We start from the raw sequence: 15,168 nt of genomic DNA on the forward strand, positions 1-15,168 counted from the left end.
TGAACTTTATCCCTTTTTTTAACAGGACTATTTGACTTTTTCTTATTACTCTTCAGATCCCTTTATGAATTATGACTATTATCTCTTTGTGTGTTTCAAATATTGCGATATTTCCCAATAAATTATTTCTTTTTAAAAGTTTTACATATGGTATTAATTTTTATAGAATTATTTTACTATTGTATGTACAAAAATTTTCACCTCTTTTATGGTTCTGGGATTTTGTTCTTTTTTTCCCCTCACTTTTTAAATTGAAGTGTAATTAATATATAATGTTCTATTAGTTTCAGGTATACAATTTAATGATTCAGTATTTTTGTACATTACTCAGTGTTCATCTTAATAAGAGCACTCTTTTTTTTTTTTTTTAAAGATTTTATTTATTTATTTGTCAGAGAGAGAGCGAGCGAGAGGGAGCACAGGCAGACAGAATGGCAGGCAGAGTCAGAGGGAGAAGCAGGCTCCCTGCGGAGCAAGGAGCCCGATGTGGGACTCGTTCCCAGGACGCTGGGATCATGACCTGAGCCGAAGGCAGCTGCTTAACCAACTGAGCCACCCAGGCGTCCCAATAAGAGCACTCTTAATTCTCTTTATTTCACACATCCCCCACTCATCTCCCCCTTTCTGGAATTTTGAACTGAACTCTTAGGAAGAATTTCATATTCAATTTTTAAGAAACATTTCCCCATTTCTTTTTTTGTTTTGTTTTGGTTTTTTGTTAGCTTTTTTATATGCAAGTTTTGGCACAATTACATCTTTAATCAAACTCAAGCAGAGAGAGTCAATTATCAAACTCATTTTTAATTTTGTATATTCTGTGAGGTAGGGAATCTGACTAATTTGAATAGATGATCAATAAACTGTTTAAAGTAAAATATCTATATTTTATTATTTTTTTAATTAAATTTAACTTTTTTTCAGTTTTCCAAGATTCATTGTTTATGCACCACACCCAGTGCTCCATGCAATACGTGCCCTCCTTAATACCCACCACCAGGCTCACCCAACCACCACCTCCCACCCCTCCAAAATCCTCTGTTTGTTTCTCAGAGTCCATAGTCTCTCATGGTTTGTCTCCCCCTCTGATTTCCCCCAACTCACTTCTCTTCTCCATTTCCCAGTGTCCTCTGTTATTCCTTATGCTCCATGAGTAAGTGAAACCATATGATAATTGACTCTCTCTGTTTGACTTATTTCACTCAGCAAAATTTTCTCCAGTTCCATCCATATTGATACAAAAATTGGGGGGGCACCTGGGTGGCTCACTGGGTTAAGCCTCTGCCTTCGGCTCAGGTCATGATCTCAGGGTCCTGGGATCAAGCCCTGCATCGGGCTCTCTGCTCGGCGGGGAGCCTGATTCTCCCTCTCTCTCTGCCTGCCTCTCTGCCTACTTGTGATCTCTCTCTCTGTCAAATAAATAAATAAAATCTTTAAAAATAAATTGGGTATTCATCCTTTCTGATGGAGGCGTAATAGTCCATTATATATCTGGACCATATCTCCTTTATCCATTCGTCTTTTGAAGGACATCTTGGCTCTTTCCACAGTTTGGTGACTGTGGCTTTGCTGCTATGAACACTGGGCTACATATGGCCCTTCTTTTTCACTCCATCTCTATCTTTGGAGTAAATGCCCAGTAGTGTAATTGCAGGGTCTTAGGATAAATAAAATATCTTTATGTAGTGGTAGCAAACTCTAGTGTCCACAGGAGCCAGGAATGTCTATAAATGTGTGAGCACATTGATAGTAGAGCTAATTGTGATGAACCTATGAATGAGCTCCTCGTAATTATGTTCAAATTTATGTTTTAAACAGTTACTGTCAGATCAGTCTGCCAGTCTGTGGCCTCTAACTGTCTTTTTCAATTTCTTAGCTACTGTGTAACATATGCTCTTATAGAGGATTTTCAGAATCAACTTCTCAAATCCCATAAAATACACTATTGGGATTTTGACTGGACTCTCAGTGAACTTACAGATTTCTCTAAAACGTAATGTATTCCCTTTAAAGCATATAACTTACAAATTAGTTTCCTTACGCCTTCTCTAAGGTTATTCAATAACTTTTCATAATTATTCTTTCCCTTAGGTATTATGCTTTTTTCTATTGACTTTATTCCTAAATCCATTTTAGTTTCCCAACTAATTTTAAATATATTTTTTGTCTTACGTTTGAGATGAGAAAAATAAAACTTCTGTTTAGAGACATGTTGTTAAAAGGCCTGTGCAGTTTGATGAACTTGTATAGAAAGTTAAGAGTCATAACCCGGAACTAAGTTCCACCTTGTTACAACAGTGGAAATCATGGGGGTAACGACTTTGTAAGTAAAGAGATATTAAAGAGTTTTTGTCTGGAAGGAGAAGAGTACAGTTGTTCAATATTCCATTTGGTGTACATTTTAAATTATAAATTAACGACTTCTATTTTAGCTTCTAATTTAAAAAACAAGTAACAACTGAGATTGATTAATTGATACAGAAAACAGAAAGTATGCCGATATATCATGATGGAAAACACCATGTTCCACTTTTCAATTAAATATTTTTTATTAATTAATGGTAATGCTTTGCATAGGCTGATAACAATTTGGGTTGAAAAATATGCATTGGAAAACCCAAAAATACTTACACATTTAAACTCATAATCTCACTTACTGAAGTTTCATCTAAGTAGAGAAATAATCACAGGTACTTGGGTAATCATTGTCATATTGTGAAAAAATAAAATAGAAAAAGAGATAAAAGTACTCTCAATAAGGGATTACTTGAAATAAAAATATTATATGCCTTTGATGTAATGTTATGAAGCTATAATCAGAATAATTGTTGTGGAGAGTTTACAAAATTTACAAAAGGCCTTATCTTCTAAAGCTAGTGAATCAAAATTAGACCTCAACATTACAAAAATAGTATGATTATAACTATGTGTAATGATAAGTAAGGAATAGTTAAATATTAAAATACTGGAAGAAAATCAGTATAAATATTAATACATTATTGGTATTTTAATTTTTACCTACTTTTTAAAAAAAGATTTTATTTATATGATAGAGAGAGAGAGCGAGCACATAAGCGGGGGAGCGGCAGGCAGAGGGAGAAGCAGATTCCCCTCTGAGCAGAGAGCCCTGTGTGGGGCTGGATCCCATGACCCTGAGATCATGACCTGGGTGAAGGCAGAAGCTTAACCGACTAAGCCACCCAGGTGCCTGAAATTTTTATATACTTCTAGAACTTTCTATGATTGTACTTTTTTCAATTCAGCAAATATTTATGAAATGTTTACTATTTGTCAGGTTTTGCATTTACTAAGAGGATTTTGACAGTGAAACGTTAGAATTTTTTCTTCCTTCCAAAAAATTACAGTCCAGAGAATAGTCATAATAGATCACAAAAAAATGCTATAATTAGAGAGACACAGGATGATGAAAAAGGACACCAAATCCAAGTTCAGATGATGAGGGACATTTTTCCAGAAGAAATTGTATCCAAACTATGTCTGTGGGAATCAGAAAGGAGATGAGCACCAGGAATAAAGCATGAAAATAGGGATGCTTTCATCCTGAAAAGAATGACAGCATTTTCACCAAAGCAGAACCTCTACATACATAATGGAAAGAACTTCTACAAAAGGATAAGACTCTAAGTAAAGAGTAATGAGACTGGTCTTGCAGTCCATGCCAAAATGATGAGGGTCTGAATCAAGATAGTAGTCATAGACTTGGTGACAAGGGGATAGATTTGAGAGCTTTTAAGATCGTAAAAATTACTGGATTTGGTAGTGAGTAAAAGTAAAATCAGGCTGGCACAGATTTCTGGCTTCTGTGAATAGATGACCTACAAAGGATTTAGAGCTATAATTTCTGGATTTGTTTGAGAAATTAAGAAATAGTCTTTGCGAATTCTCTCTAGTCTATGGAATGATTAAATCAGCACTGGACAATATAAAAGAAAGAGATTTATTTTGGATATACTGGGAAGTGGAGGGCAAAAGGGGTGTCATCCGTCCCCTATTCTTTTACATGATCTCTAGTCCTTAGGGCATGAAGTGATTAAGGTCTGTGTATCTCTCCTCTGAATGTATTTTGCTAGCAACAAACGTAATGATCAAACTGTCCTTGGATCATGTCTAGATTGTTGATGGGCCCTCCTTTATGGTAGATTTGTTTGTTCTTAGAGGTTGAAGTGGCAAGGTTTAATTAGTCCTAAAGCATCATCTAACTAGCAAACCAGCTAACTAACTAGCTGCTTGTTGCAGGACTACCTTAACATGATCTGCTTCTAGAACATCATAATCTCACAGGATCTCTTCCCTTGGGCTAGTTATGTCATTATTTGAATCTTTTCACTACTAATTCTCTTGAAAGACCAAGTCGGAAAGGTAGGGATGAGAGTGACATCTAATTACTATTGATTCAACTGCACTGAAGACATCAATAAATCAAAATATTTTTCTAATTTATTTCAAATGATCAGAACAGATATCCCTCAGGCATTTTGTATTTTAAGCAGAAATATACCCTGTAGGTAATTTTAAATATAGTAAAACATTTTTCAGAGATTTAGTTATTAATTTGAGAGAGAGGGAGATCAACATGGGAATTTCCTGGCCAGCACCAGCAAATTTACTGATAGACCCCTTTCAGTCACCTTAGGAGTGTGACCTTGCCTAAAATAATAGATTCTTATTCTTATTCTTAGTAATTCCCTATTTTCTGCTCCCTTTCTACCTTTAAAAACTTTTCTTTTTCTGTAGCCCTTTGTAGCTCCCCTCTACTTGTTACATAGGATGTTGTTTGATTCATGAACTGACTAATAAAGCCAATGGGATCTTAAAATTTAACTCAGTTGACTTTTTGTTATTTAACAGAGGTACCTATTTCACAATTGAGATTTGTAAATCAAATGAAGCAGTTCCTTGAGAGGAGAGAGGAATTTTTATTCAAAAGAATGAAAATTAATCTGTGCCTTTATTTACATATTAGCAAATGAGGTTCTAGTCTTTCAACCATCTCTTTACATAGGATGTTACAATTTCTAGCTGACATCTGGACCAAGACTTAAAATCTTAGCAGAGCTGGTTGGAAATGTTCAATGGCTGTTGGAGATGCCTGGGATTTATAGCTAAGAGGAAGAGCCATAATAAAAAAGAAAAGTAGATATTATTGCATAATTAAACAAAACCTATATCCTAATCTAGTAAATCGTAAGGAGATTAGTCAACAAACTGAAGATCAGTTTTTTCTTTGCAACCATATCGAATACATTGGAGAAAGTTCTCATGGTTGTAACACGTGAGAAATTTAAAATAGATATTTTAAGGAATGGATTCATTAGACTCACAAATTGCATTGCTTGGATTAGAAGTAAAAAATTGTGCTTGATTGGCTTTATTCTTATTAGTTTGGCCTTTGACAGAATTAGTCAATTGTGGTTAACAATCATTGATTTGTTTTCAGTGTTGTTGTACCAGAAAATCCCCGTTCCTATGGGAAATAACCATATCCTAAACTAGTGTTTGGATATTGGCCAGCCACTTGAGCACTTGGTTAGCTACCTATCTCACTGCCTTTTTGTTTTAATCCTGAAGGTCGCCAATTTCTCTATTCACTTCCCCTTTGGCTAGAATGGAGAATTAATGAGCCAGTTTTCATCCTTCTGCTGGTATCTGTGACCTTCCTGTTCATAAGCTTTCCTTTGCCATATAGTTTTGATGTTTCTAATATCATTCCCTAAAACAACAACAAAGAGGAAGTGAAAGAGGGAGAGAGAGAAATATAACTGGGATATTCAATGTGAATAAAAATAAAAATTTAAATTATATGATTATCTTTACTACTGGGTCTGTCGGAAGGCAGAATTCTCCCTTTATCTGCAATTTCTTCCAGCTGGACTAAGAATTAGATTTATGTGAGAGGGATTAACAGGAGGAAAAAAAAAAGCTTTTTTTTTTCCCCCTCATTAAACCCAACAATGAAATTGAGACCTAAAGAAATTACCAAGGCAGGCAGTTTTTTATACATTTTAGACAAAGAAAAAATAAATTTGTGAAGAATTTACAGGACAAGGAAAATAGGTGTTTGGGAGTTTTAATTAGTAAGTAATTCTAAACAGAATTTGGGCTGAAGTTGTAAAGGAGTGAAAAGAGGCAAAGATTGTTTCTACAGCTTTCTCAGCTTTCAAGTCCCTATCTCCGGTGATAAGGATGTCTTTTTACTTTATCGCAGAGGGGATATTTTTTATTTAAGAGATTCATTTCTGCTTTCAGGGGAATGGAGGAGGGTCCAAGTGTTTTTGCACTGGTTTCTTAAGTAACTTTTATTTAAAATAATGAGTATGCCAAAGTGGCACATTGTGGGAGTGGCCTGGCTTTGGCCCCTTCAGTTTCCTCACTCCTGTATCCCCTTGATTTTCTTTTTCTCTGTTCCTCCTTTTTTTTTTTTTTTTTTTGTGGAAACACACATGGAAGCACATTGAGCTCATCAGCGATTCTAGAGACCCCAGTATGAAGGCCCATTTCAGAGAGGCAAACCTAATTTTCTCTTTCTTGTGTTCTTTGTGCTATATCCATTTGCCTTTTTCAAATTTGGGGGATATTTTTTTGCTACAGAACAAGCTGGCTTGGTTTGGATGTTTGGTGGTATGATAAGAATTCCCTATCTTTCAGGTCACACATAAGTTGTGATTTTTGGAAACAGTCAAATGAGTAAAATCTTAAAGGGAGGGCATTTTCAGCTACATTGGCCTATGAGAGAAGTCAATGAGAAGTCTGTGTAATCTTCCTTGTTTCACTGGATTCTTCCTTTTGTATATGTGCCATCTCACTGAGTGTCATTTAAATTCTTCCTAGATCTGGACAGACCTCTAAGCAATAACCAGATGAAAAAATAATAAATAAATAAATAGGAACTATCACCTCTCTGAACTGTTAGAACTTTTGTGCATGTATGTATAAGTCACCTTCCACTCATGCAGACCTAGAGAAGAAAGATGTTATTAAAAATCAAACACAAGTAATCAAAATTGAACAGGTGGGTATAGTAAGATATGGCAGAGAGACAAAGCTAAATAGAAGAAAAAATTCCAAGACCAATTGAAAATCGCTGTCATTAACACTGAGTCATTCACAAATGTTAGGAGGCGAGTATGGATCTGTGATATGAATGGTCATTCAGGGATATTAATGTCATATTAATGTGCTTTTACCTAAAGCTATTTAATTCCTCTAAATCACCACCTGGTTTCTGGAATAATCCAGATTTAGCCATTTAATTCCTGTTTTGGTAATCTTTTGCCATAAACTGTATTTGAGAGTATTTCTGTACTGATGTAACTGCAGAAATCAAATAGTTTAAAATTCATTGAGGTTGTTAAAATCCTTTCCTATCATCTGGTAACTAATGCTGGAAATGTTATTATACTAGCATATTGTACATCCTGAGGGATGTGGGGCTATCATATCTGGAATACATATCAAAATAATGCACAGGGAGTAGGAAAGGTAAGGGTAGAGTGGTCATATATTGGTAACTGATGAAAGCAGATGATTAGTACATAGGACTTATTGAATCGTCCTCTCTGCCTTTGTTTATGCTTGAAATTTTTCATAAAAAAAAGTTAAATAGAAAATAAAGAGAAAAAAAAAAGGGACTAGTGTCCAAAATCTATAAAGAACTTAGCAAACTCAACACCCAAAGAATAAATAATCCAATCAGGAAATGGGCAGAGGACATGAACAGACATTTCTGCAAAGAAGACATCCAGATGGCCAACAGACACATGAAAAAGTGCTCAGCATCACTCGGCATCAGGGAAATACAGATCAAAACTACAATGAGATATCACCTCACACCAGTCAGAATGGCTAAAATTAACAAGTCAGGAAATGACAGATGCTGGCAAGGATGCGGAGAAAGGGGAACCCTCCTACACTGTTGGTGGGAATGCAAGCTGGTGCAACCACTCTGGAAAACAGCATGGAGGTTCCTCAAACTGTTGAAAATAGAACTGCCTTATGACCCAGCAATTGCACTACTGGGTATTTACCCTAAAGATACAAACGTAGTGATCCAAAGGGGCACGTGCACCCAAATGTTTACAGCAGCAATGTCTATAATAGCCAAACTATGGAAAGAACCTAGATATCCATCAACAGATGAATGGATAAAGAAGAGGTGGTATATATACACAATGGAATACTATGCAGCCATCAAAAGAAATGAAATCTTGCCGTTTGCGACAACGTGGATGGAACTAGAGCGTATCATGCTTAGCGAAATAAGTCAATCAGAGAAAGACAACTATCATATGATCTCCCTGATATGAGGAAGTGATGATGCAACATGGGGGCTTAAGTGGGTAGGAGAAGAATCAATGAAACAAGATGGGATTGGGAGGGAGACAAACCATAAGTGACTCTTAATGTCACAAAACAAACTGAGGGTTGCTGGGGGTAGGGGGGTTGGGAGAAGGGGGGTGGGGTTATGGACATTGGGGAGGGTATGTGCTTTGGTGAGTGCTGTGAAGTGTGTAAACCTGGTGATTCACAGACCTGTACCCCTGGGGATAAAAATATATGTTTATAAAAGATAAAACAATAAAAAAAAAGAAAATGAAGAGAAATGCTCTTTGTTTACGTCTTAGTCTTTTGTTGGCATAAAACACAGAAATGAAAGAGGGAAAATATAGTAAGAGGCCAATAAAACAATTTCTTGGAAATACTTGTTTTATAAGTTATGCTTAGAAAGGTAAAAGTATGAAAAAGTGGTTCGATTTTTTTTTTTACCATACCTATATATTCACAATGCACAATCCTACCTGATACTTGATCCTTAAGGAGGAATCCTCCAATAAAAATGGAGCAATGTTGTTAATACAGAGAAGACCATTATATTGTACACAAAAATACAGACTTCACCACTTTCTTAAGCTATCCTCCGAAGATAAGGACATAATTGAAAAATGGTAAGATTTCTTCCTTTCTTTCTTTTTTAAAAAGATTTTCTTTATTTATTTGACACAGAGAGAGAACACAAGCAGGGGGAGCAGCAGGCAGAGGGAGAGTGGGCTCCCTGCTGAACAAGGAGCCCAATGTGGGACTCAATTCCAGGATTCTGGGATTATGACCTGAGCCAAAGGCAGACGCTTAACTGACTAAGCCACCCAGGAGCCCCAAAATGGTAAGATTTCTGATTACTTTCAGATGGTGCTATAAATCTCAGAGTCAAGAAGATAGCAGTTAGTAGAAATCTTCATTTTATGTTGAAGATTTTATTCTCCAGGAGCCGCCTGCACATCACTCAAGAGCTAAGTGCTTCCTACACAGAGGGAAACAAAGGGCTGGCTGTGTAAAGCTGAGACTTTATTATGGATTTTGAGAATGAAAAAAGAGAGAGAGACAAGAGAAGAGACTCTATTTCTTAAAATATACCAGGATCAAGTTAACTAGTAGTCTTCTAAATATACTCTTAACCTGAATAAGGGAGACATTATATTTAAAGGTCTTTTGATTTATACTCCTAAAAAAAAATCAAGGTATATTTTATTGTTTAAAATAAGCTCTAGGGGCACCTGGGTGGCGCAGTGGGTTAAGACTCTGCCTTCGGCTCACGTCATGATCTCAGCATCCTGGGATCAAGCCCCTGCATTGGGCTCTCTGCTCAGTGGGGAGCCTGCTTTCCCCTCTCTCTCTGCCTGCCTCTCTGCCTACTTGTGATCTCCCTCTCTGTCAAATAAATAAATAAAATCTTTAAAAATAATAAAGTAAGCTCTATAGCCAGTGTGGGGCTTTGAACTCATGATCCTGAGACCAAGAGTCACGTTCTCTCCTGACTGAGCCAGCCAGCCAGGTACCCTGTCACACACACTTAATAAACAAGTAGAACACTTCTTTTGTCTGACAAAGTACACTTACTTGAAATCACTTATTTATTCATTTGCTTATAAGAATAAATATATATTTATATTTAAAATATATGGATGATTCATATTTTATTCAGCAGACATATTGTATAATGCAGGCTCATATTTTATTCAATGGGTTATTACCTATTACTATCATGATTTATTTTAATGCCTACATGGGTCTAGATTTGTCAAGTAAAAACCACTTCTAGTTGACTTTTGTATTCTTTTGACATGTCTCCATAATGCTTTTAGTGTTTCCTTACATTCTTGCACAGCAAAATATTTTAGGCTCATTTTGTATTTCTTCTAATTCTGCCCTGTATTTACTATTTCTCCAAGGAGTCCTGATTTCTTTTAGTGTAGAAGTGTACTTAAAAATCAGGATTTGGTAGCATACATACATACAAATCCATTATTCTCTCCACGTGTCTATATATATATATATAGACATATATATATAGACATATATATATATAGACATATATATATATACACATTCATTTGTTTAATCATAAAATACATCGAAAGTAGTTTCAGATTTGCTAACACATGCCACTTGTAGAAAGAAAGAGTACTAACTACATCTCAATACTTCTTTATTGTTCATGAATGCCTATATGAAGACATACAGTAAAAAAAATCTGTTCAAAGGTTATTTTGGAAAAAAAAAGTTATTTTGGTTGGTTCTCTTCTTTTTCCCCTTCTGACTATTAATTTGAAGATGTAAAGGCTGTATTTTAATTGCATTTTGCTTTAGGTTTTTTCTTCAGCCCTTGCTTTATTATATAAAACATTATCATCAAGACTCAAAACTAAACAAAAGGCATACTGATAATAGTGTAATCCCTCTTCCATAACTTCCATTTCATTTTAAATCACTTCCTATAGGTAGTCGATTTCACTTATTTCTGGTTTCTTCTTCCTATTTGTATTTTGTTTGTTTTTCTCACTCTTTTTTTTTTATAGGAGGGTATCAGTTTCTTTTTTTTTTTAATTTAATTTAATTTTTTCTCAGTGTTCCAAAATTCACTGTTTATTTTAATTATGCTGCTTAAAATGCTTTGGAAAAGCACAGAGCCCCAAACTGCGTGAAAATCAAAGAATAACTTTTGCTCCTTCATCCTCACTCAGTTCAGCGGTTCACCAATGAATGGCAGGAATGACCATGGTGACTCGTAAATTGATTTAAATGTTGCACCAACTTTGGAGAATTCCTGATCTTTCCAGGGTGGTCCACAATCACTGGACTTGGGGGTGATTTCAGCAGTGGAGAGAATGGGCAGGAAACCAGGCTTTAAGGAGGTGGACAGGTTTTCAGTGTGCCCCCAAGATCAACAGGAAGGGAGCTGAGCTCAAGCCGTCTGCCCCAGGCGTGCCCCAGGCAAACCTCGGGGGCTCTCCTGGGCATCACCTCTGCCAGGGCCAGGAGCAGGGGACAGGGGTGTGTGGGCTGTCTGCTTGGATGAATGGAAGTGGTACCGGGATGGAGGGCAGGAATCTGAGATGTGTGTATCGTTGTCCTGCAGTGATGGGAGATGGGGGTTGGGGGCGTTGGGGGTGGGGGGAGGAGGGCGGGTTGCCGTCTGGGATGAGGGGAGTGGGGGTCGCAGTTGGGGCTCCGGTGCTGGCAGAGGTGACGGGGCTGTCCTACCACCAGGTGACACCTCCTCAGGTCGCTGCTGTGTTGTAGGGACTGCCCCTCCTATTTGTGTTTTTGAAAAAGTAAACAAATATGGAGCCTCTGACTGGCTCGGTCTATAGGTCATGTGACTCTTGATCTCCCGGTTGTGAGCTCAAGCCCCATGTATAGAAAAGAGTTTACTTAAAATAAAAATTTAAAGAAAAAAAAAGATACATACATATTACCTTTTCCCCCATTTCTTATACGAATGGCAGTTTGCACTTTCTTTTTTTAAATTCTATAATATGTAAGAGACTGCTTCATCCATTTGTAAAATTATTTCTTATCCTTTTTCATGGCTTCATAGTACCAGAATGGATTCAGCAACGTTCTTATGTTTATTTTGTTTCCAAGATTTTGCAATGACACACAATGCTGCTATGAGAAATCTTGTGTGTATGTGTTTACTGATTCTGACACCCAATTCCAGTGTGTTGGGGGGTGGGGGGAATAGGGAGAGAGATTTCCTATACCACCTGTACCACCCAGCTCTTCACTCAGTTCTGTCACTCTCTACCCAGAGATAGCATCAGGTCCCATAGGCTAAGGGCTCAGTACCACCAGATAGACTGCCAGTCAGATGCTAATCCCAGGCTCATGTTGTTACTTGTGCTTTGACCCAACTGGTTATAAATCAGGGGTTTCCACACCCCCTTCTCCGGGTCTGTTAATCTGCTAGAATGGCTCATCAGAACTCAGGAAACCAGTTTCCTCAGCAGATTACCGGTTTATTACAAAAGACATTAGAGGATTACAAATCAAAAGTCATATGGGGGAGATAGGCAGAATGAGGTCCTGAGCAAGGAGCTTCTGTCCTTGTGTAACGTGGGACCCCGCACAGTGGCACTTGGAAGCATTGTGATTCACCAGCCTGGAGCTCTCCAAGCCCCATCCTTTTTGGTGTTTTATGGAGGCTTCACTATATAGGCAAGATTGATTAAATGATTGACTTCACCTCCATCTCTAATCCCCCTGCCCCAGAAATCAGGGGATGGGACTGAAAGTTTCCACCCTCTAATTCTGGTTGATTTCCCTGCAACCAACTTCTATCCTCACCAGCTTTCCAAAAGTCAGTTCCTTAACATAAACTCAGTTGCAGCTGAAAGGGGCTTATTAAAACAGGACATTCATTTCACCTTTATGGCTCTGAAGCGAACTGAGGAAAAAAACTATGTGTTATAATGTAAGATGCTTCCACTGTTCATAATTATCACTTAGGAAATTCCAAGGGTTTTGGGAACTGTGAACCAGGCACCATGGGTGGGAGACAAAAATATATGTTTATTTTAAATTATAATATTACAGTATTTTTGTATTTTTGAAAGTCCATCTTCGGTGTAAATTCAAATAAATCCAAACTGAAACCCCTGAACCCCAAATCCAGAAATAATTATTTTAATTGTTTTGTCTATCTAGTGTTTCCTTATACAGACTCAATCAAATGTATTTTTATTTTCCAACATTTCAATAAGAAAACTAAATGAAATAATTACATGCTCCTCTTCTCCCACACACTTAGTAGAAAAAAATATATGGGCATAGTAGTATGATACATTTCACATTTTATCAAAGAATTTGGGCATCTGATCAAAGCAGGTATTTCTGACGTAGTCTGTAGAATTCTTGTTATTATTAATATTAATAAAATTTCAGAGCACTTATATTATATTATATATACATTATATATAATATTTTATATATAATTTATTATATATTATATAATATGCAATTATAATATATAATATATAATATTTAATATATATTTAATATATTTAATATATTTAATATTTTAATATATATTTAATATATATTAAATTTAACATATTAAATTAAATTAAATAATATATATTATTACATATAATTACATATAATTATAATATATAATATATATATTATATAACATATATATTATTACATATGTTGCATATATTATATATATAAATAATATATATTACATATATTACATATATATTATATGTAATTATAATATATGATATATACTGTATATTAAATAATATATAATTATATATTTGTATATTATTTAATATATATTATATATTAAGTATATAATATATAATATATTATATTATATTAATAATATAATCGAAAATAATGTTTGAATGGAATTTTGATTTACCTTCCAAGAAGTGTCTCATCATCAAGGTCACTTGAATCTATTAATATTCTTAATTACCTATTAAAAAAGTGTTTATTAATAAACGTTATCTTTCCAAATAATGTAAGAAGCTCTCCCATGTGTTAATCACGATTTTCCAATTCCAAAGGATAGGATTCAGCATTTGGTAAACGCCTGGGGGTTCAGTGGCCCTCTTGGAAAGGTCCCAGGAACCCTGCACCCTTTCCATAAACCTTGCCCTATGCATCTCTTCCATCTAGCTGTTTCTGAGTCATATCTTTTTAAATAAATCAGTAATAGAGTAAGTAAAATGTTTCTCCACGTTCTGTGAGCTGCTCTAGTAAGTTAATCAAAATCCAAGGAGGAGGTTATGGGAATCTCTCTGATTTAGAGTTAGTTCAGAGCCCCACGTAACAGCCTGGGCTGGTGATTGGTATCTGAAGTGGGGGGCAGAGGGAGGTAGTCGTATAGGACCAAGCCCTGACCTTCTGGAATCTGACAACATCTCCTAGTAAATAGTGTGAGAATTGAATTGAATTGTAGAACTCTCGATGTCTGGAGAGTTTCTTGTTGATGGTATGGGAACCAAACTTTCTCCACACATTGAAACTGCTCTCAGAATGAATTCACCCTAGTTCTAAGAGCATGCCCAAATAGTATCTGATAATGTCAGAGCAGTTATAAATGTTTGTCAATAGAATAATGGTTTTCATATCAAATGTGTCAAATGAAGATCAACTGCCTTGGAAATTTTCCTGGTAGCTCAAAGTCAATTAAAAAAAATCTTTATCTGTGGCAGAATGTGTGTATAATGAGTTGGAGTCGATGTGTCTTAACTGCAGGTACTCTAATTCATATAAAAGTCAAATCATAACTTTTAGTAATGCTAACCAAAAACAAATTCTCTACTCTCCAGATTTCATTTTGATTTTTACAAAAAATCTTTATGCCATTACTGGTGATGTCCCCTTTCATTTCTGGTATTAGTAATTCGTCTCCTCTCTTTTTTTTTCTTTGTTAACCTAAGAAGTTTATCTATTTTATTTACCTTTCAAGGAAGTGGCATTTTTTAAATTGATTTTGTCCATTGATTTCCTGCTTTCAGTTTCATTGTTTTCTGCTCAAATTCTTATTTCTTTTCTTCTGCTTACTGGGTTGAATTTGCTCTTCTTTTTCTAGTTTCCTAAGGTCGAGGCTTAGATGATGATTATAGATCTTTCTTCTTGTCTAATACATGCATTCAATGCTATGTATTTCCCTCTAAGCTCTGCTTCCCCTGCATCTCCCAGATTTGATAAGTTGTGTTTTCATTTTCTTTAGTTCAAAATATTTTAAATTTCTCTTGGGATTATTTCTTTGACCCACATATTCTTTAGAAATGTGTTGTTTGTTCTCCCTGTATTTGGGGATTTTCCAGTTCCTTTCTGTTATTGATTGTTAATTCCATT

The sequence above is a fragment of the Mustela putorius genome, unplaced genomic scaffold (genome assembly GCF_011764305.1).
Source record: "Mustela putorius furo isolate JIRA1106 unplaced genomic scaffold, ASM1176430v1.1 tig00537227_pilon_pilon_pilon, whole genome shotgun sequence".
Lineage (NCBI taxonomy): Eukaryota > Metazoa > Chordata > Mammalia > Carnivora > Mustelidae > Mustela > Mustela putorius.